Source organism: Lithobates pipiens, unplaced genomic scaffold (assembly GCF_037356315.1).
Source record: "Lithobates pipiens isolate NorthernLeopardFrog02 unplaced genomic scaffold, aLitPip1_a1.2 Scaffold_25, whole genome shotgun sequence".
In the NCBI taxonomy this organism is placed as follows: domain Eukaryota; kingdom Metazoa; phylum Chordata; class Amphibia; order Anura; family Ranidae; genus Lithobates; species Lithobates pipiens.
Window position 1 is genome coordinate 214,301,735 of NW_027507787.1, and position 24,506 is coordinate 214,326,240.

The 24,506-nt window shown below is 39.7% G+C and overlaps 1 protein-coding gene across 23 annotated transcripts in view; it reads right to left on the bottom strand.

The window, feature by feature from the left end:
- The window catches only part of EBF3 (EBF transcription factor 3), a 214,631-nt gene that overhangs the window by 170,730 nt on the left and 19,395 nt on the right, over positions 1-24,506 (bottom strand). The gene's annotated exons all lie outside the window — the stretch shown is intronic.

Genomic DNA, 24,506 nt, shown 5'->3' on the forward strand with positions numbered 1-24,506 from the left:
ATTATCCTCTTCGAAAAACACTATAGAATATGTACGAAAATGTCAGGAGACTGGGCATTAAAAAGTCGAGTTAAAAATGGAAAAATAAAAAAAAATCGAAAATTTTAAATAAATCAGACTTGACATTTCCTGGGGGGGAAAAAAACAGATTTGCAAAAAAAATAAAAAAAAAAATTTTCAAAAATTTAAAAGAACAATATTATTGAAATAAAATAGTCACGTGCATTTGGTTGTTACCTCTAGCTGTCCAAGAGATAACTAGCAAAGATTCTAATAGGCTGTTGCCTTCACAGAGTTTATCACAAAAGCCTGTTAAGAGCACTAAAGAAGAAAAAAAAAAAGAAAAGAAAAAATAAATAAATAAAAGACACTCAGTAGTACGAAGGTGATTGATCAAAGAACCCTGTAAAATCCTGAGTATTCTGTATAGTCCTTTGGCTTCAACTGCTATGTTTCCATCTATGGTGATAAATTAGCATTAGATGGAACCTAATGAGTTTACTAAACATTTGGGATTTGTGCTAATAAACTAGCTGGCTGTGAACTAGCAGAAAGAATGAGCAATCCCTATGCACCCTCTTATCTCTGTAACATGACAGTTATACCACGGTTCCAATCTGTGATCAATTCATCATCCTAGCACCATTGTACATTCTTCACAAAAAAAGATAATTACAGCTTCCTTGGATCAGAACACTCATATTTCCTCGAAACTGCAGGTCCTGATAGCCAGTACTGTCACCGCTTTCTTAGTGCTGCACTCCACAACTCAATTTATGATCATTATTTTCGCCTAAACAAGCCCTTTTTTCCCCCCCAACTTGATAACGAAATCTGCTAGGATGAGGAAGGGGTGGGGGGTTGGGGGGGGGGGGTGGTTGAACAGTAAAGGCATTGTTTTCTCAGCGGAGTGCTTTCAGATCCAGAGCACAGTGCTGACAAATATATTATTCAGGGCATTAACAGTAGTTTCCAGCTTGGAGCAGAAATTAGGACCACTGTCTCTCAAATAGGGTCACTCTTCTCCGTGTGAGAGACGGGAGAACAAAAAAAAATAATAATAATAAATACACGCTGCACAACACATGGATGTGTAAACCCGTCTTAAAGGGACATGAGAATCGCCAACGTGCAACCAACGTTCCAAAAAAAAACTTTTGTTGATAAAGTTTCAGAAGCTGAGGAGCAGAAGATCACCAAGATATAAGGGGGTACTGACGCTTGAGAATAGGTTTCTAGCAGATAGTTGGCTTCCTCTTCAGTATACCGGTTGGTCAGGAGAGCCCCGTCCAGCCTAAAATGGCTGGCAACATTTATATATTACGGGTATTTATATAGCGCTGACAATTTACCCAGCAATTTGCATAGTGTACATCCACATAGGTGCATGTCCTCAAGGAGCTTACGATCTACGGTTCCTATCTAACATATTAGGGCCAATTTGGACAGGTGCCAATTAACCTACTGAAACTTCTTTGGGTTGAATATTTGTTTATTTCAGATATTTACATAGTTCCGACTCTTTATACAGTGCTTTACATACTGTAAATACATGTCAGTTCGAGACGCAAGGAGCTTACAATCTACGGTCCCTATCTAACTTATTAGGGGCCGTTTGGACAGGGGCCAATTAACCTACCAGCATGTCTTTGGATTATATATTTATTTATTTAATACAGATATTTATATAGTGCCGATCCTTACGTAGTGCTTTATATACTGTATATCAGTTCCTGCCCTCAAGGAGCTTACAATCTACGGTTCCTATCTAACATATTAGGGCCAATTTAGACAGGGGCCAATTAACCTACCGGCACGTCTTTGGATTTAATATTTATTTATTTATTACAGACAGTTATATCGTACCGACTATGCAGTGCTTTACATACTATACATTCACATCAGTTCCTGCCCTCAAGGAGCTTACAATCTACGGCCCCTATCTAACAAATTAGGGCCAATTTGGGCAGGAGCCAATTAACCTACTGCCACGTCTTTGGTTTGAATGTTTTTTTTATTTATTACAGATATTTACATAGTGCTGACTTTTTATGCTGTGCTTTTCATACTATACAGTCACGTCTCACTTCCTGCCGTCAAGGAGCTTACAATCTACAGTCCCTATCTTACATATTAGGGCTGATTTGGACAGGAGCCAATTAACTTACTGGAATGTTTTTTGGATTGAATACTTATTAATTACAAGCATTTATATAGTGATGACTCTTTATTCGGAGCTTTACATTTTGTTATTCACGTCAGTGCCCCACCCCCTAGGAGCTTACAATTTATGGTCCCTCTCTAACATACATACCTATACTAGGGAGTCAAATAACCTACTGGCATTTCTTTGGATCGAAAATTTACTTCTTATACATTTATTACAGGCACTTATATAGAACCAACTATTTATGCAGGGCTTTACTTACTGTACATTTACATCAGTCCCCACCCTCAAGGAGCTTATCCCTACCTTACATTCATACATACACATACTAAGGCCAATTTAGACAGTAACCAATTAACCTGCTAGCATGTCTTTGGTGTGTGTACCTGGGGAAACCCACAAAAGCACAGGAAGTACATGCAAACTCTATACAGATGGTGTCCTGGACAGGAGCTAAACCAAGGGCCCCAATGCCACAAGCAGAATTGTCTGAGCAGAAAACTCAAATATAGGTAGCTAACCTTAAGATCATAAGATGTTGTCACTTTCTGCTACATTTCATACTCTCATATTTTTAATGTTGATTGGGGAGGGGGGGGATCTGTACCCCAGCCAGTTTTGCTACATAATTTATTTCCTCCTTCGTTCCAACTTTTTTTTTAACCATAGTGGTCAACTCTGTTTCAACTGCAGCACATGCCATAAATTACCGCAGCACCAAGCCCCCTAAAACAATGTAAATTAGTTACTGCTTACAGTCTAATAAATGGGAACAAATGTGTTTTGGACTGTAGAAGGGTTCTGGATGCAATAATTGCTGGGAGTAATTATAGCGAGGGCTGAGGAAACATGAACATTGATTCACTTGTAAAGACAAATAGCCTAAAGAAATTACATTAACCAAAGAATGCATTCAGCTCAGCACATGCTTCTTCCAAATTTCCCCTCCCTTTAAGAGCGCAACCCGATGAGTATGAGGCACGCCGAGGAAATTGGAAAAAGGAAAAAAAAAGTGAGTGATGGACGGGGTTGCTGGATGGATGGATGGATGGCGCAAAAAAAAAAAAGGACAAAAGATATACAAAATTGATAAAAAAAAAAGTAAATGAAAAAAAAAAAGTGTTTATTGAAATGATCACGCTGTGGGCGAAGGAACAGATTATTAACTCGCATAAGTCATTTATAGTATGAAATTAATGATCTTAGGGAAAGTTGCTGTTATATTTAGAATCGAAGTGTCAAATGTAATAAATGAATCTTATTCTTGCTTTTTTTTTTTTTTTAAAGCATTTTTTTTTTGTTTTGCTGTTTTTACCAAATCCAATGTACCTCCCTTGGGCCTGACTTCAGCCAAGGCCCAGTGCACATATCTCACAAGTTACAGATGACTTCACTGCTTTGTCCATATCAGTGCCCAATGACCTCCAATTGTTGGGACTAGCACCATGTCCAATTCAATCCCCCACTTGTTTCCTAACCCAATCTCATTGTGTCAAAGGACAAATTGCTACAGTACACTCAGGAAAATAGAAATAGATGGGGGGAGCTCAGTTTGGCGACGTTTACAGGAGCGAGGATATGGACAAATAAATGACACCGTGGATACCAAAATGAGAAAATGATGACCGCATCCCAGCATATGGATTTCATCTACAAAATTTGCCTAATGTGAAGGAAACTGTATGGATGTGAAGTCGTACTTAAAGCTGAACTATGGCCTTCCCGTCAGGCTTGCACGGTTGTACAGGCTCCTCTCTTGTACTAAAAAGTGTTTACACTGGTTTCACTGCACACTGTGAGCCTCTCACAGTGTGCATGAGAAACTGAAACAACACAGATAGAGCCCTGGCTGGAGGATCTCCAGTATCATCCATGTCAGAGCCATCTTTATATTGACTGGACCCTAGGCAAACATTTTCCAGAATCCACTTATCAACTAATTTGCATGTAGTGCAGGCTCAAGGGGCAGCTGCTTTGGGCCCCTTAAGAATGACTGGGCCCAGGGCAGCTGCCCCTTTTGCCCTGTGTTAAAGACCGCCCTGCCTGGCTTGCCCCTTTTGCTCATTGGATTACAGTTCTGTCAATCATGGAGGCTCAGCATTACATGTGGGCGTTACTCAACAGTGTTCAGGCTGATGGAATCAAGAAGTGTAAAGGGCAGAGATAAGGTGCATATAAACCTACCAAAGTCAGCTCAGTTTAGAGATAACTTCTGATTGACCGCTATGGATTTATTTATACTGCGCTGTCTTATTGAAGCTTGTTTGCATATTTAGGTATTAATCTATAAGCACAAAATGAAGTAACCCATAGCAGCCAATCACAATTCATCCATCAATTTTACTTTTTTTTTATTTTTAGTTTTTATACAGAATTCAATTTTTATTTTATTATTCATCTTGTAAAACCCTGAGCAAACTGTTGGCGCTATATAAAACCTGTATAATAATATTATTATAATAATAATTAGAATTCAGCTTAACAGTCAACTAAGGACAAAGACATATGTCCATACAGGCATACCCCACTTTTAAGTACACAATGGGGGTTTATTTACTAAAGCTGAAAAGTGCAAAATCAGGCTCACTTCTGTATAGAAACCAATGAGCTTCCATGTTTTATTACCAAAGATTAATTGACCAATCTGGGGTTAGAAGCTCATTGGTTTCTATGCAGAAGTGACCCTGATTTTGCACTTTCCAGCTTTAGTAAATAAACCCCATTGTGTACTTAAAAGTGGGGTATGCCTGTATATAACATTTACACAATATCCAAATTTCTATATACACATATTAAAATATTCTATTTGAAAAGAAAAAAAAAAAGAAGAGAAAAGAGAAAAGAAAAAAGATAGGTAAAAATCACTTCCCCTCTTAGCTATTAGATTGTAAGCTCTTCTGAGCAGGGCCCTCTTAACCCCCCTGACAGTATTCCCGAGTCTGGCTCGGGGTGGAATTTTCATACCAAAAGCGGTATCCCCGAGCCAGACTCGGGACTGCATCGCTGGATCCAGGAGGAGGTTTACTTACCTTCTCCCTCGGATCCAGCGTTGTCTCCCCACTGTACGAGCGAGCCGTGTCTCGCTCGATCTATCACGGAGCCGATCTCTGTGCCCTGCGAGCGTTGCGACGCACGGGGACGGAGATCGGCGCCAAATTCAAAAAGTGAAACAAACAGTAAACATACAGTATAATGTAATCTTATAGATTACATTGCTGTATGTAAATATTTCACATCCCCTTTGTCCCTAGTGGTCTGCCCAGTGTCCTGCATGCAGTTTTATGTAATAAAAACTGTTCTTTATGCCTGGAAACTGGAGATTGTCCATAGCAACCAAAACTGTCCCTTTACATCAAAAATGGTTTTAGACCAGCTAGAAAACAGCGATAATAAATTGGAATCACTCGCAGAATTGAGCGATAGTAATTTGTGGGGAGATCCGTCATCAAATATTGAAAAGTAATGACAGTGACAATTCTGCAACTGAGTAAATTTCAGTGTTTTTGATTTGATTACATTATTGAATAATTTTTATTATTGTTATATTATTATTTGGTACAATTATTTATAATTATTTATTATATTATAATTTATGATTTCATTTTTCAAACTTTATTATACCCGGGATGTCTGCTAGACTCTGGTTTGGACAGATTTAAAGAGGAAGTAAACCCTGATGGGTTTACTTCCTCTTTTTTTCCCTGCAAAGGTAAAGCATAATGGACTGCATCGCATAGTAGCCCATTATGTGTCACTTACCTGACACAGGAGCCAGCGAAGTCGCCGCTGTCCCCTGTAGTCCGCCGCATCCATCTTGCTTGTGGCGTCTCGCAGCTCCGCCGAATGACAGCGGCGAAGCCGCGATGACGTCACTCCCGCGCATGCGCACGGGAGTGGCGTCTCGCAGCTCCGCCGCTGTCATTCGGCAAAGCCGCGATGACGTCACTCCCGCGCATGCACACGGGAGTCGACAAATACGGCAGCTCCATTCTTGGAACTGCCGCGTTTAGTGCGCCTGCGCGCCGCTGTCTACGGCGCATGCGCCGTAGACAGCGGTGCCCGTTTTCGGGCAAATATCTCCTAAACCATATAGGTTTAGGAGATATTTCTTGGACCTACAGGTAAGCCTTAATCTAGGCTTACCTGTAGGTCAAAGTGGTTTGTAAGGGTTTACTTCCTCTTTAAGTGAGTTATTCCTAAGAATTGCAGGCCTACAATATAAAACGCCAAATTTTCATGCAAAATAATTGTACCGCTTTTAGCACCTAAAATCCGAAATAATCATACCGCCAGGGAGGTTAATCCTCTTGTATGTTATTGTATAGTAATATATTGTGTATTGTATTGTCTCCTTTTTATATTGTAAAGCACTGCATAAATTGCTGGCGCTATATAAATCCTGAATAATAATAATAATAATAACATACAATATATTATATTGATCAATTTGATTTAAACTGAAAAGTGATTGGCTATTTTAGTAAATTAACTGGGCTGATTTCACCCTGTGTGTATCCACCCCTGGATATTGGCAACAGTGAAATAAGGGATTCTTTAACTCCTTCCCACCTGCGTCCCTTAATTGGGCCTATACTCCTGCAGATTTCCTGTTAATGTGACTAATGTGAAGAGCTATAAACTAAGAAAACATCAGGCGCAGCTCAAGGCTCCAAACTCAAATTCTGGTGGTTCACATAAAAGGAAGAGGGTGCTAGCATGGAAAGAGCCCATCCCGGTTTGATGCATACAGTCAAAGGAAGGAAAAGAGCCAATCACTGCACACTAACCAGACCTGAAAGTGGTTGTAAACCCTTACAAACCACGTTGACCTACAGGTAAGCCTAGATTAAGGCTTACCTGTAGGTCCAAGAAATATCTCCTAAACCTACACGGTTTAGGAGCGATTTACTAAAAGACAGTCACAGCTATCTATGGCGCATGCGCCGTAGACAATGGCGCGCAGGTGCACTATCGCCGTTAGCAGCATGCCGATGCTAACAACGATATGCCGTTAGTGGCGGCTCCCGTGCACATGCGCGGGAGTGACGTCATCGCTGCTCCGGCACTGTGAGTGGCCAGAGCAGCGATACCCGGAAGAAGATGGACGCTCTGGACTACAGGGGACAGCGGTGACTTTGCTGGCTCCTGTGTCAGGTAAGTGACGCATAATGGACTACTATGCGATGCATAGTAGCCCATTATGCTTTACCTTTGCAGGGAGACAACGAGAAAGTAAACCCATCAGGGTTTACTTCCTCTTGAATGTACTATGAATGAAAGCGGTTTCAGCCTGGATCCGTCCAGGCCAATTCCCCCGACTCGTTTCGCCACACACCCCCAGGCTTATTCATGGAGGTCATGGACTGTGACGGGCTGGCACGCACATGATTGGGAGCTCATCCCGCTGGTTCCTAATCATAACAAGAGACAGGGAGTTGTCTAGGACAGCTTAGTTACAGTGAGCATGAGCTCAGCACAGAAACCTTGGCACTAAATCCCACCCACTTTGATGCCCCACGTTACGTGCACAGCAAGAGCATATTGAGTTGGACAGTTAAAAATACTGACTTATCAAATTAAAGTGGATGTAAAGTCACAAGGTTTTTTTACCCTTCATGCATTCCATTGGCTCCCGCTGCTGTCAATCACAGCCAGTGAGCCAATCAGGAGACAGGGGTGGGGCTGAGCCATAGCTTTGTGTGTGAATGGACACACAGAGATGCGGGTCTAGATCGCGCCTGCTTGGGTGCAGCTTGCTGTGGGGGCACCCGGCAGGAGGGAGGAGGGAGGAGCGCCGGCTAGTGACCCGAGACGAGGAGGATTGGGGCTGCTCTGAGCAAAACCAACTGCACAGAGTAGGTAAGTATAACATGTTTGTTATTTTTTTTTTAAAGAAAAAATAAGACTTTAACATCACTTTAAATTAACATGTTAAAGCTTATATGAGATTTTATAGATTGAGTTTACATTTAAAGCGAAACTTCAGTCATTTTTTTTCAACTTTCCATCTATTAAATCTTCTGCCCTTGTTGTTTTAACTTTGGGTAGTAAAAAACTATTTTTCTGCCAGGTAATACCTTATACAGCCCACTTCCTGTTTCTTGTCTGGTCATTAGCCTAGGCTTATGACATCATGCACAGCTCTCTCTCTCTCTCACTCTCGTGAGAGTTTGCCAGTCATAAGAGGGTCAACGAGAGCTGCAGAGCTGGAGGTGTGTCTGTGTAAATCCAGGAAGTGAACAGGCAGCAGCTTCAGCTGCCCACAGTTAAAATGGCTGCGGCCAGACTCAGCAGAGGGAGATTTCTGCAGCATGTTTGGCAAGTACAGAATCACAGTATATATAAAATAATATGCAAAGTGGTCGGAGGGAAACTTCAGAGGGGCAAAAGATGTTTTTTATCACAAATGATGTGAGCAAAGTGCAGTTCCTCTTTAAGGTAATGTATTTTAGTAAATACTAATGTTATAGCAAACAAATGAAATGGAGAGCCAAAGGTCCCTACATTTTACAAAAAGAAAGGATCGATACGTTTTATTTTAATAGATACATATTTATCTATATTTAATATTTATCTGAATAAATATACCAGCACAGGCAGTTAAAACATCATCAGCGTTCAAAAAAAAAACCCTTTTTTATTTTGTTTTATTTTTTATTTTTTTATTGCACATTTGTTATAAAGTACTTAACAAATGCAACCAGGCGCAAGGTATAATGTAATAAATATACCAGCACAGGTAGTTAAAACATCATCAGCATTAAAAAAAATATTTGTTTTATTTTTTTTAATTTTAATTTTTTTTTATTGCACATTTGTAATAAATTAGTTAACAAATGCAACCAGGTGCAAGGTATAACGTAATAAGTATACCAGCACAGGCAGTTAAAACATCATCAGCGTTCAAAAATTTTTTTTTTTTTTTATATTGCGCATTTGTAATAAAGTAGTTAACAAATGCAACCAAGTGCAAGGTATAACGTAATAAGTAACAACGAATGCCCATGAAACGACTTTATTGTATTGTTATTGTTTTTGGATTATTAAACAGCTCTATTAAGTACTGTACATGAACAGTCGAGAGCTAATGCGTTCGGGTCAGTTCCAACTCATTGTGTAATTAGTGGTGGGAGATAACAGGAGAAGTCGTGCTTTCTATCGCCGCGGCCTCAGCTTTCTCGTGTGGTTAATGACAGAAGGTTGACAATTGAAATCTAATTTGGACTGGCGAAAAGAAAAAAAAGAAAAGAAAAAAAAAAAATCATCCCCGACAATGCACACAAAAGCCCCGACCAACTCCGTTTTACTGACTGCTGTTCAACATAAAAAAAAAAAAAAAAAACCTTGTATTGTACATCAATAACCCCTTTCCAACTGCTAAGGGGTTTTTTTTTTTTTTTTTTCTTTTTTTGGCACCTTCTGTGCTTTTGCGGCCTCATCAACACTTATGAAAGGGTTAACGTGCAGCATTTTTAGGAACAAGAAGTGTCCTTTATATTAGTCACAATCAAGTCAATCCTTTCACTGCACATATGTCACTGTTACATGACACTACTGGCCGCTCTAACTGGTTATTTTCTTTACCCCCAACAACCTCTGCCTGCTGCGTTTTCTTTTTTCTAAACACTTACAGTCACGTATTTTTTGGGGGTTTTTTTTCTGGAGGTGTCATTATTTATTATAGAAAAGTTCATTTAAAAAAAAAAAAAAATAGAAAAGTTCATTAAAAAAAAAGGACCTACCAAGCTGGCGCGGGAATTTTATTTTCCCATCATCAGCAAGTAAAAAAGAGTTCGTAAATTAAAAGAATAAAACTCATGAGCTTGATTCGCATCTAGGCATGTAAGGTAGGTCTTTCATTTCAATAGGCCACCTCGCGTCCCCGACACTTTTTTTCAAACCGCGCGGTTTTAGCAGCGCACGCGAAAACGCGCACGTTTGCCGATAAGTGGGTGTGCCGCTAATGAATTTATGGCACCTCTGCGCATCTTTTAAAGGGCAGCACGTGTCGGGGATGCACACAATTTTTTTATTTTTTTAAGCACGCGTTTTCACCACCTTTTAATGGATTTTCACTTTTGGAGCCAAATTGCGTTTAAACACCTACAGTAATACCTTGGATTACAAGCAAAATTCATTCCAGAAGCTTGCTTGTCATCCAAAGCACTCGTATATCAAAGCATCCCATAGGAAATAATGGAAACTCAGATGATTCGTTCCACAACCACTGCTGGTGTATGCAGTACTGTATGTGGCCAGAGATGTGGGGGGGGGGGCGCTGGTGTATGCAGTAGCGCCGGAGACTCTCTGAGATTCTCAGAGATTCTCGGAGACACTCGGGACGGAGTTTCTCTGAGTGTCTTGAGTGTCTCTAATGCCCCGTACACACGATCTGGAAATTCTGCCAGCAAAAGTCTGATGAGAGCTTTTGGTCAGAAAATACGATCGTGTGTATGCTCCATTGGACTTTTGCTGTCGGAATTTCGGCCAGCAAAAGATTGAGAGCATGTTCTCAATTTTTCAGTCGGAAAAAGTTCAGATTGGAAGTTCCGATCGTCTGTAGAAATTCCGACGTGCAAAATTCCTACGCTTGTCGAAAACAATGTGACGCATACTCGGAAGCATTGAACTTCATTCACTCGGCTCGTCGTAGTGTTGTACGTCACCGCCTTCTTGACGGTTGGAAGTTCAGAGAACTAATAATAAACTACGTTACTCACAATCCGAGATTTTAGATTTGTTACATTTTTCTAGTTATATAGCAGGACTAAGGCCCCTTTCACACTGGTGGAGTCCTCCAGTTGATCCGCCTGCTCAGAAAGGGATTTCTCCGCTGATCCCCCCACTGAGTAGGCAGATGACAGGTCCGTATCCCCTCCGCTAATGCAGAGCAGACACAGCCCACTGTCCTCTACGGGGCTTTCAAATGGAAACGGACCACCTCTCCATTTCCATACGACTGTCATCCGATCCGATCCACCAGACAGACAGGACCAATGAGGTCTCTTGTGTCATAAAACAAAAAACGAAAAAAGCAGAGATTTTTACGTTTAATACCAGTTTAAGGAGGGGGCTTGGGGGTTACGTTTACCATTTGTACTGTACCAGCAGAACTCACTATCAGGTGCAAACTAGATTTGAATACTGTCTTTCTTAGCACAGGGTTAGGGCTTTGTATTGTATGTTAATGAAGGGAAACTCAGCCTGTCCCCACCTGATCCCTTCACTTTCACTCTCAAAGTGGCTTGCAGTCTGCACAAGGTAGAACATTTTATCTTTTTACGTTTGCTGCGTTAATAGGAACATATAAGAAACATATAGAGGGGGTGTCTGAAATGTGAAATAAATGTTAAGGAGTTGTAAAGTCAGAAGGTTTTTTTATCTTAATGCCTTCTATGTGTGTAGCAGCCATCCCAGCACCCCCAATACTTACCTGAGCCCCATCTCTCTCCAGCAATGTCTATGAGTGTCTTAGCCGTCCGGGACTCTCCTCCTAATTGGCTTAGACACAGCAGCGGCACCATTGGCTTCCACAGCTGTCAATCAGCCAATCAAGGGAGAGGGGGCGGGGCCAGGTCAGAGCTCCGTGTCTGAATGGACTCGGGTCGAGTGTCTCCCCATAGCAAGCTGTTGGCTGTGGGGACACTTGACAGGAGGGAGGGGCCAGGATCACCGAAGAGGGACCCAAGAAGAGGAGGATTCAGGCTGCTCTGTGCAAAATCAACTGCAGAGAGGAGATAAATATAACATGTTTGCTATTTCTTTTTTAAACAAGACTTTCACTTTAAAGCTGAACTCCCAGAATAACAAAAAAAAAACACCTTGGAAGTGCCCCCTTCTCCCCATCCCAGCACTGCAGGGGTTTAATGCTCTTGAAGTTTAGAGGTTGATGAATATGCTGTATGAAGAATGCCCTCTAAACCAGGGATATGCAATTAGCGGACCTTCAGCTGTTGCAAAACTACAAGTCCCATCATGCCTCTGCCTCTGGGTGTCATGCTTGTGGCTGTCAGAGTCTTGCTATGCCTCATGGGACTTGTAGTTCTGCAATAGCTGGAGGTCCGCTAATTGCATATCCCTGCTCTAAACTATCAAAGGGGGGGGTGGGTGCAATTGTAGGCTACCTTGAAGTACTAGTACGAGTAATATGAATTTTATTTGTAGAAAAAAATATAAAAAACAAACGCAGCGGGAGAATAATAAATTGCAGAAATAGCTCATAACATGGCAGTCAATGATCTTGGATCAAGAAAAAAAAGTCAGCCAACGTGTTTCAAAGTCACCTTCTTCCTCAGGGGGTTTCCGCACTTTTTTTATATTTAATACAGTTTGAAACTTTTTGAAGAACCCTCGTAGAAGACGTTTCATTCTACCCTTTCCACCATTGTAGGAATGCTAAGCACTGTTAAAAAAAAAATAACTTGTGTCTTGCTGCATTGGAGTCAAGGATTCAATTCCCACCAGCTCCCTACTCTGCATAGAGTTTCTATGTTTGCCCAGTGTTTTGGATGGGATTCTCCTACAACCTCAAAACACGCCAGTTGGTTTACCACTGCCCACTCAAACCAGCAAAAAATAAATAAAAAATATGCAAGGACATTAGAATGCCAGCTTTTTACGGTGGCGAGGGCGGATGCGAATGGTCGATCGGGTCTTTGATGCGCTACGGTTTATGTTGGCGTTATATAAAAGAATCCAAATAAATACAGTTGTTCGGCAACTGTACCAAATGAGAAGCCTTTGTGAGCAGGCTGGTCGGTGGCCGTTGGATGGCAGCGAGGAAGTGCAGCGGGTGATAGGAGCCGTTTTTGTTTTTTTTTCTCACCAGATGTGCAAGAGTGTTTGGTCTTTCACTAGAGACAAGCTGGAGCCGTCTCTTTCCGTTAGCGAGGGCCTTGCTACATGTCTTACAACGACACACATATATGTCTTTTCCTTTCCACACATGTTAAACTCATTTCCTAGTGAATTATGGAGAAAACACAATACTGTCTCTGCTGCGGATTCCAAACCGCACTGTACAATCTATTCACCCATAACCCAACATTAGGGGATGATTTGATTCCTATAGTGAGAAAACTGTTTTCTGATAGCTGTGTAACTTTAAAACCATTAACCACCCCCCATCTTGAAGTAGACTTTGGAATTCACACAGTAATTCAGGTTACAGCTATGCAAACTAGAACAGTTGGCTCTGCTTTGCTTCAATTACAAACTTTAGGCTACGCTAACCATAACAATAATATAACCACCGATCAACGTTCATCCAAAAAAACAAATAGCGGCAAAGCTAACATTTCTCTTCTTTCTCATCCGCAAAACCGTTGCGATTAATCCAGGGCGACAAACGATATCTACGCTGATACCTATGCTTAATGTGAAAAGCCTCCCCCCTCCCCACCCCTCCCGAAGTAATGCCATGTCAGTTTTCGTCGTATAGTTTTGACCGCAAACATTTTTGAAAGATTCCCCATTAAGATAAACTAACAAGAGGAGCTTGTGTTCTGGCAGCCTGCTGGAGTTGAATGGTTTTCATTTTCTTGGAGTGCAAGTTTCGCAAGCTCTGCCAAGTACAGGTTAAGCTCCCAAAAAAACGTTTCACTTCCTGTAGCCTTCCTTGTCAATCACTTCCTAGCATTTGCAGCATCGGTTTCTATCGCCGAAGATTTAATCTAGCACTCCGTCAGGTCTTCTACCCTGCCACAACAATCACCGAGATATAAGTATATCATTAGCCCCCCTGGAAGGAGCCAGAGAGAAAACAGCATGGGCAATCTAATTTTCAACACATGTATGGGACTGCTGATTCTCAGCGTTTTTCATCTGCCTGGTAAATGAGAAGAGCTCAGCCAGGAGGGATAAACACATGTATACACAGAAGTTTGATCGCATAATTTCCAAACTGGTGCACCCGCCTAAATAGTGCCATAAGTATTTCTTCCTGATATTTATACAGCTTCGACATAATACACAGCACACTTTGAGGAAAACAAATTCCATTCACATCGATCTCCGATCCTTGAAGGAGCTCACAAGGTAATATGCTCACCATTCCTGTACACCAGAGGTCTCAAACTGGTGGCCCTCCAGCTGTTGAAAAACTACAACTCCCATGAGGCATTGCAAGTCGGACAGTTACAAGCATGACTCCCTCAGGCAGAGGCATGATGGGACTTGTAGTTCCGCAACAGCTGGAGGGCCCCCAGTTTGAGATCCCTGCTGTACACACTCTGTGGACAATTTGGGAGGAAGCCAATTAACCTACCAGAGTGTTTTTGGATTTGTGGGAAGAAACCGGAGAGCCTAAATTAAATCCACACAAGCACAGAGAGAACATACCGATTCCATGCAGACACAGGGGTTGATTTACTAAAACTGGAAAGTGCAAAATCGGGTGCAGCTCTGCATGGTAGCCAATCAGCTTCTAACTTCAGTTTGTTCGATTAAGCGTTGACAAAAAAAAAATGGAAGTTGCCTGGTTTCCATGCATAGCTGCACTAGACTTTCCACTCTCCAGTTTTAGTAAATCAACCCCACTGTGCCTTATGGGATTCAAACCCAAAACCCTACAAGGCCAAAGTGCCAACCATTTAGTCACATAAACAAATATAATATAATAAACATGATACTTTACAATATTCTATGAATATAAGTATTATTATCTTATTCTAAAATCATAATGAACTTCTATCTTAAGTTTAGTGATGGCTTGTGCTGCCATACATAGTTGGATAGTGGCAAGCACTGAGATCTTGGATTATTTTGGAGTCCTGGGTTAATATTCTACCAGAAACTCTATCTGCATTTAGCTTGTTCCCTGTCTGTTTGGGCTTCCTCCATGTGCTTCAGTTTCCGTCTACTAATGTAAAAATATACTGACACGAGAACTGCCTTTTACCCTGGGATGTGTCCCCATGCATAACTTCGGCAGGGCCGTTAGACTATAAGTTCCCTGAGGAACACGCAATGAAGCAAAGACACTTCACAATATATTGGTCCTATAGAATAATAATGAAAACTATAAACCTTCAGTGAACATAGAGATCGGGTACAGTATTCAATGTTGCATGTACATACATCTACATTTTCACAGGCAGTCAATTTTGATGAAGGGGGTGCCAGAATCTGTACATTTACACAAAATTATCAGTTGAGGGCAGAGGTTTTAAAGACCCAAAGGGTCCCTTTAGACTGGCCTTTCTCATCCTTTTCAACACAGAGGAACCCTTGAAATAACTTTCTGGTGTCAGGGAACCCCTACTAAATATTACTTCACTCACAACTCATGATACATTAGTGTGATGGTCAAAGGGAAGAATGCTCCTTACACTTGTGATCATCGGGAAAATGTACTTCCTTACAGATAGCTTAAAAGATCAATGTTGCCAGTGGGAACCTATCTGAGTGGCAGAATCTGCTCATTGCTCAAGGAACCCCTAGCAACTTCTTGAAGAACCCTAGGGTTCCATGGAACTGTGGCTGAAAAACCCCACTATAGACATGTCTGTTCCTATGGTCCAGAAATCAGTAATAAAGATACGTATGATAAACCCCTTTTGCAACCTCTGTATGGAAATACAAGATAACATGAAAGCAGTGTAAGTCTATTCTCAGCAATGAGTAGAATAACTGCAGGCCTTGGACTTGGGCTCATGAGGGTACCACCTATTTCTACAGCCACAAGTTTTTTAGGGCAGCTTGATACCAGTGGCTGGCTTCTGCATGACAATTAAATGAATGCTCCCAAGCATGACCAAAATGACCAGTTTTTGAAAGCCAAAACCTCAGATGCCTACAAATACAACAATTCAACAACTCAAGGTTATCCTGGCTAACAGACTGTTTGAGGTTTGAAGGCAGATGGAATCTTGACAACAATTAGTTGATACGTATGTACATCCTGGTAACTGTATCAGCCATTTGCATCCTTAGGATTCATTTATAGTATACCACAAACCACCCAACACGCAAGAGTTAAGGCTTGGGATACCAGAACACTACTATAATTCCTCAAGCTGTGACACGGGTTAATTCCCCCAAACTAAAGCTAACTGCCATCGTCTTAAATGTGAGTTGACATCATTTTAGTGGTTATAACCCATAACAGGGACCAGTGACTCCGTCTTTTTTGGTGATGACACTTGTCATATAACATTGTGACATTCAGAAAGCAAGGCATGCAATAACTCACCAGCTATATTTAACCGGTCTTTCACATGTCTACCAAGCAAAACCGATTTTTATGACATCTTTTTTTCTTTGGCGTTCAAAGGCAACAGCCAGAAACTATCAATTGAAAGAACTAAACCAAACTAAATATATATATATATATATATCGCTTATTATTTGCACAGATGCAAATGCGAGTGTGTCTTGTTCCCTTCCTTGGCAGGAATTTAGGTATTTTAACCGGCATGTGTAGCTTTCAGCTCCACAGGGCAGTCTATTTCACAGTTCTTAGAACTTTATAAGTGACACACCATACTGTCAATACTCAGGAATGAAAAGTAAGAAAATACTTTTAATCTAACACTGGAAATAATAACACAAAGTTAAAGCAGATCTAACTTTTAACTGGGTATTTTATTTGCCAAAGCACTGCGTATCAGACAGCTTTTTTTCATAAGAAACTGCTTTCCCTATTTTACCATTTTTTAATCTCAGTGCTGTTGATCTCCTGCAGCTTCTTTCAGCAATTTCCCATCTGCATGCACTCGCTCCAGCATGGGTAGCATATCATTGCTCTGTGCCTGATTCCTGGTGGTGACAATAGTGAACCGTGCCGGCGAAATTTGTGTTGGCATGGCTGAAGGTTGCCACCACCAGTTGCGTTAAGACAAGGTGACAACTCAGGAGAATGACTAAGAGAGATTTGTCACTCTGTAACAGAAAATGCCTGAGCATGGTCTTTCATGGCAAGATCACTAGGTATTCTTTTACAGAAAGCACAAGGCTTAAAAATAAAAACCTATTAAAGCGTAGTATTCATTTGGTTTCTGTCTGTTTAAGTCCTATATGTGAACAATGATGTGCCGTAGGTCATTGTTACATAAAATTACAAAAAAATGACTTAGAAATGCAAAAAGTGGAAGACGTATTTTTTAGTAATCTTGTTGAACCTAGCTAAGGCCAATATGCTCCACATACCAACTTCATCTAAGTTTACAAGTGAACTACTATCGTAAGGCCTTTGCGGGCACTATTAAAATTGAACTCTTCATTTTTCATTTTAAATAAAGTGGAAAAGGGTAAGAAACTCTGTTGGGTTTTGCATCCCTACTGGAAAGATGTCCCTGCCTTGAAAATATAACAGAAAGTGAGTGGAAATTCCAGTTCTGATTGTTTTCTCCAGAACAGGTATTCCCATATCAAGATATCTCCACTGTTGACTTTTAGGCTAGCTCCAGATTCTCTGAAAAGCAAAGAATGAATCTCTATTCCCATTCCATCCCTTGTCAGGTGTTCAGGCAATCCTACCACCTCCTGAATGCCTCCTGAATGGCAAATTTTAATGGTACTAATGCGATGCAACCACGATCCATGTGTGTGTCTCGTAGTTGCAACATGGCCCTATAGACTTGAATGGGTGAGTTTGACAGGTGGTGACACCTGTCAATGCAACAAGCCAGGATAAACTTGCCGCGGCCACAGCATGTGAACAACCTCTTCTGCTTCTAGGGTAGGGATTATGTAGACAGTCGAGGGCAGGAAAAAACACTTGTTTTTACTGCCCCTGGTGCCTCTGTAAAAGTTTCCTTTGGAATTCCCATCACTAATAACAAAGATCTCTCACCCAAATGGCATTACAGCAATAAAAATCTGACAGAGATTCTCACCTGTCCTCTATACAAATAAATAAATAATTTTTGCTTGATTTCTATTTTAATTAGCACACATCTGCTCCAACCTGGACAGGTGGAGAACAGGATCTGTGAAAAGTCCCCAAGGACCCAGACCGGAGAAAATGGTATGGCAAAAATGGCATAGTGTAGATTATGAAAACTATTCCTGACAGTTCATATATTCAAGATTACTTTACTGAAACAGAGGTGGATTAACTGTCAGAACTGAGGAGCAAGACCTGTCCTTGCCTTCCAAAAAGGACAATAGACATGAACTGTTGGCGAGGCCTTAGGACGGGTTTGACATGGTTCGGCTCGGAATGCATACAGCTTTTAGAAAGTGTTTTGTAGATCAAGTCTGGATGAATGAGGTCTTAGAGAAGGTCTACAATCATTAGAAAGTGCTTACGGACCTTCCCACTAAGATCACTATAAACAACACTGCAAACTTGAATCTCGCAGACTCCTCGCACACTAATAATCTGCTATGTTGCATTGCACTCTGACATCAGATATTACCAGGCTAATGAACCCTGTGGATATGTTCATAATTAAAAGGCAATGTTCCAGTCCTCTTAAGTTTTTCACGCAACAAGTTCCAAGATCTTCGCCTAGTCAGTTTCTCTACATGAAACCTGCAGTGACCGAGTAACCTCACAGACAAAAACTCGAGAATGGAAGACTTTGCCAGACCAAAAGAAAATATATATGGGATTTTTGAGGTGTAAGTATGTTATTACTCCAAATAACCAAACATATATATATATATATATATATATATATATATATATATATATATATATATATATATATATATATATATATATATATAAATACTTAGCCTCAACACACAAATTTATACTTCTTCTAATAATGAAAACATCAGTTTGTTTGAAAAAATAGCATATTTACAATCTGATTTACTTTTTCTTGCTACACTGCCAAAGCCTTGAAGTTAGCAGATTTTTCCATCACCTCATGCAATTCATCAAAGGCCTCCTTAGAAAACTACGGGGCCAGGCATTATCTATCATTTTCACCTGATAAGGCCACAACAGAAGCGCCGAGTGGTTAGCATCAGGGCAAGCCTCGGACTATAGTTTTTGACAGGCTGGCCAACAAAAACCCACCCACTTCCGCACAAACACATGCTGCTTTCATATGCCTCTTGCAAAGCTCTGCAAGATGCCAGGGGGTTCTGGATCCTTCAAGGGCTGTCTATCGAAATTATTTGCAGGGAGGGGAAAAAAATTATGAAAAAGTGGCTAGGTCGTTGACCTTGTCTTTTTTTTTTTTTTCTTTTTTTGCCGTTTGCCGATCATAATCTGAAGACGTAAGCGTTTCAATTCAGAATCACGCCTCGTCACCCCTCTTGATCTCAAACTAATAACACAGTGGAGAGTGTTTCCCATCATGTCTGCTATTACGCGAGGGCTTACAAGTGGATACTTGTGCAGTGTTTTAAAATTAGCGGGGTCTGCTGTGGCACCGCTTGGAATTTTGATGTGGAATCAAAAATGTGTGGGTGGTAAGTTTTTCAGAAGGAACACGGGTCACAAAAAAAAAAAAACACATAATCCACAGACAGCTATTGGCATGAAATAGCAGAACATGGTCTTCCACGCTTTCATGTGACCCTATGCGTGTAAAGCCAGCTCAGGAGGACACGTCAAATACATGGATACTGCTTGTGTTATCTAATACGTCTACTGTGCACAGATTTTTCTCACTTTCAAAGACACACTCGAAGAACAATTTCAAGCTACATTCAAATGGAAGTGCACAAAAAAACTTGATTATATCCAAATGACCCCGAAAACCTCAACTGTAGTACTCAACTGTAGTAAAGCATGCTGGGAAACTACAGCTGATGCATGGACACCTAAACATGATAATGGTGAAATTTTCTATCCTGTTATAACCCAACCATGGAGGGACCACATGCTTTATTTTGATAATTTTGTGTCAAGCAGCAAGTGCTAACAACATACCCATTAATCAAAATTTCCCATATCCTTGGAATCAATGCCAAATTTGTTGGAGAGGGAACGACAAAAAAAAAAAAAGAAAAAAAAATGCTGCTGTTTACTCAGAAAATAATTTATTACTGAAATCTTTGAAGCATACAGGGAAGCCTGTACAAAGACTTCCTCTAGAAAAAAAAACAGGTTTATTTTCCTAAAACACAGGACACAAAATCTAATATACAGGTCTGATATTTTTATGGGCATTGCTATGCCACATTCTCATTAATAATTTTAAAACATTTTTTTTTTTAAACTTAAAACAAAACAATAATTTTCTCCTGCAGGTTATCCAAATTTGAATAGAGAGCCTTGGATCTCTGAGTGATGTGTAATTAAAATTATTTTAAAAAATCCTCCTTGACAGGCTAAGGCTTAGCCAAAATGTAAATGCCATTAAAGAAGACAATGAATTTAATTTTATTTAATGTCCCTTTTTTGCAGATCCTCATTTACATAGCATTTTTAACAAAAGCATTGACCTTATAAATGCTGGCATTTGTACAGCTTCCGCAGTGTTGAATTTAATCATGCTTTCACAAACCCATCAGGGAGAACACAGCAAGTTCTCTGGTTGGGTATGGTGTAGGAATTAAAAAAAAAAAAAAAAAAAAAGAAAAAGAAAAAAAAAAATGATAAAAAACATAAGATTGGTCAAATGTTTACCCTACTTGCTTCAGAAAACAACCTTACACGAAGAGTGTAAAAGGTCTAGGGAATAGCCCATCGCTGTTTGTGAGGCTCAGTGATAATCGTACATAATCATTTGGAAATATAGCTAATAAAAAATATAATGAGTGCTCAGCAAAATCGGCATTAGGCCCAAATTACATGATATTAATACTAGAACAGGTGCAGAAAGGCGCTTTAAATGAGGTAAATGAATAAAAGGTCCCAGAGCACAACTGTGTGCACTGACAAAAAGTCAATCACATGAATAATTCAGTGACTGGGGCTGCCAGCAAAGGTCAGCTTTCTATGACCTTTGAGACAGGAAGTGAAAGGAAACACTGTTGGCTACAAAAACTCCAATCACTCTTTGGCTACTGTTCTACAATTACAAAATATGTAACCCAGCAAAGAGACAGGAGGAAAAAAATAATAATCAATACTGTTAAGAATTTCTACAATTCTACGAGGCGTAAAAAAAAAAAAATTAAAAGAATTTTTTTTTTCTAATATATATATATTTTTTTTAAATCTACATTCCTTAATATAAAAATTGCCAACTATGCATTTTAGGCCACATAGTCTTACAACCCTACCAGGTTGAAATTTAGCAGCAGCTGTTAAATATGACAAAAGTTTTTTTTTTTTTCCCTTCCCTCTCTCTCTCTCTCTCTCTCTCTCTCTTTCTCCCCCCAAATCTCAAGCTTTTCCAACTGTGTATGAAAGAAAATGGTTTAAACAGATGTCTGGCTTACATACAGGAAAGTAGGACACACTTGGAATGATAAGTCTCCTAAACTCTATAGAATAATGCCAAATTTATTTGGAGAGGGGGGGGGCATTTACTACCCAGAGAGATGCCAACCAGCAGTAGGACTGTGATGGCACCATCTGGAAAAGTGTTGCAAAGCATGCTATTAGGAAACACAGTAAACACAGTGGCCAGTGTCGAGGCTGCCATTGCTTCTCCAGTTTGCTGTTTCATGTTTTCATAGTAATGTAATCCCTGCCTCCCACTTTCTTCCTCCACAATCAGTCTTTTCAGTTCCCAACAGTCAGAAACGAGGTCCTTGTGTACAAAGAAGTCAAACAAGGGAAGAGAGAGAAAGTAGCTGGAAAAGGGAAAGGAGCTTACCAGGAATTTCTATAGGTTGCTGTAAAACATGCTATGCAATGGCTAGAGAAGAATTATTTCATCTCCTAGTGTGGTTTTGGTTTAAGAGTCACAGCAGAATCCGGTAATCATTCACAGCCATAGGAATGCATCGGTGAAACTGGAGAGATTTATCTGTTCATAGCTGTGATAGGTAGACAATGGGTGTTCCAAAATGAGGAACATCTGCTTTTGTGTTTTCCAAGAAAACATTATTCCGCTACGAATATGATACTCTCATCCTTTTTAGAAATACCACAAAGAAAATATGACCCTCTCCCTTTCTTTTATTCCTAAAATTTTTTTATTTTTTTTTCAACTTGGTAATATAAAAATTCCCACAGATTTTTCTTCCTTTTGGTCAAATCATTTCCTGTTCTATGTTTAAGTGCCTACGGAAGGGGGGGGGGGGGGGGGGGCTAAAGGCGTATTTCGAAAAACGCAACGTGACAACTTCATTCATTTGTTGGCATGATCCAACACCGGTCTGTCACAAATGGGCAGTCAGTGCCGGTTGATGGTGGACAACCTCAAACGTTTTTAGAAAATAAATATCAGTGGTGTAGACTATAAAGCTTGCATGATATTTTATTTAACTTACATTACTGTTGAGGTTGTTTGAACGTCTGGAAGAAGCAAAGTGAAGTATTTCGTTGAAAATATCCAAAAGCTGGAACTATCTAATGAGATAATTGCCCACATTTCACATTGGGAACGCCAGCCAGACATGGGATACAACTACTTACTGAAATTGTAAATTGACCAAAATAAGTGTAAATGCTCTAACGAGTTGATTAAAAAAAAATAAAAAAATGACGTTTGGAAGGGCAAAAAAAAATGACGTTTGGAAGGCCAATAGGCAAGGAAAAGCATTATATTTCTTTATTAAGAAAGGAAAGGGCTCCAATATCCTATTTTATAACTGCATTTCTCTTCTCGATGTATTTTTCTTTTACATTTAAAACAGTTCAATTTTTAATTTGAATTCGGGCCTAGGATATCTTGGATGCTTTAGGTGGTCTAAGACTTCCATGCTAACCACGCAGAGCAAATTTAGGGAAATAATATTTTGTCACTTTTAAGTGACAGCACTTTTAGCAAGCTAAAGATAATTCAGCTTCCATTGAAATACACACTTCACGTTCACATCCAATGCGAAGCAAATGACTGAGATACCTATAAAATTGTCATATCTTTAAATTTAGAAGCAAAGCAGATTTTTCATCAATAATTAAGATCTCCAAAGCATTTATGAGAGGCGCAAATGGAGCTTCAATCTCCCTTATTCAAATAAACATGGTGAAGCCATTAACTAAATGTTTCTTTGATTTTTTTTTTTTTTTCTTCCTGATGCTTCCAGAATATCAAATTATAAGGCACTTGTCTAAAGGTACAAAATACATTTTCAATCTGCACTTGATAGACCTCAATACAATGATAATCAGTAGTGTAATTCCAGCTATATATGCTATCTGGCGTTAACACACTTTATCATAAGTGTATCAGAAAACAGAAAAAAAAAAAGATGGCCTTATTTTTAAGGGGAAATGAAGTGGGATGCAAAATGAGCCCAGGACTGGAAATAAAAATATAACCTTAATATATAACCTTAAAATATAACCTTAAAAAATATATTAAAAAAAAAGTCTTTAATAAGATTTTAGAAAATGCTAGTTATTAAGCTTTAAAAAAAAAAAAGAAAGTAGGCTCCAGTAATGTTTAGGCAGTAGCATTTCAATCTGCAAATACCATCATATTCTGTTAAAACCACAAAGCTTATGTTTTATGCTGCATTAATAAAATCCAACTGCTTAAAACGGAAACAGCAGAAAAAAAAAATCTAAAATTGTTTTCTCAATTTTACAACATTTCAGCACTCAAAACCTGCAGTTGTGTTGCTATTTCTCTTCTTTTTCTTTTTTTTTCTTCTTTTTTTTTTTTTTTTTTTTTTTTTAGTTAGGATGCTATAAAGTGTTGAACTTGCTCCTAGTTGTCTGCTACAAGCCCAGAGTGGCAGCAACAACTGGACAAGCCTATTTGATTACTAATAAGAGAGTTGTCCCCTTCTGTCAGATACCGAACATTCTCCACTAAGCAAACAGATATTCCGCCTAGTTAAACATTAGCATTACTCTCCACTAGTAGTTACATATTTCTAAAGGCTTCCTGGGACTTCTCCAGATTTCATTTTTCATTTACTGGACAGCAAACTTCACAAAGAAAATATACATTTGCAATAAAAGCCAACGTAAAACACAACCTTCATAGTCACAACACCTGCAATTTCCCGTTTTCAAGAAAAACAAAAAACAAAAAAAAAAATGTTACATTAAAATTCCCCTTGGATTGGGCACCACTTATGAAATTCACTGCCAATCAATCTAAAAACGATAGGATTGGTTCAACGTTGGAGGAGGGTTAACCTCACAACCTCATCTGACCATATCACAAGCAGCTTTCTATCTTACTAGTGTTTTGGGTTTGTCAAAGAAGAATGAGGGAAAAAAAAAAAAAATCAATGAAATAAATCTACAGGCTACATAGGCCTCTTGCATTTGTGTAAACGTACTTCAGGAAATGCAACCAGCGCCTGCAATCAGTTTCAATTAAACCAAGTTTGGTTTGTTAGTTACCTATTGGCTCTGCAAGGC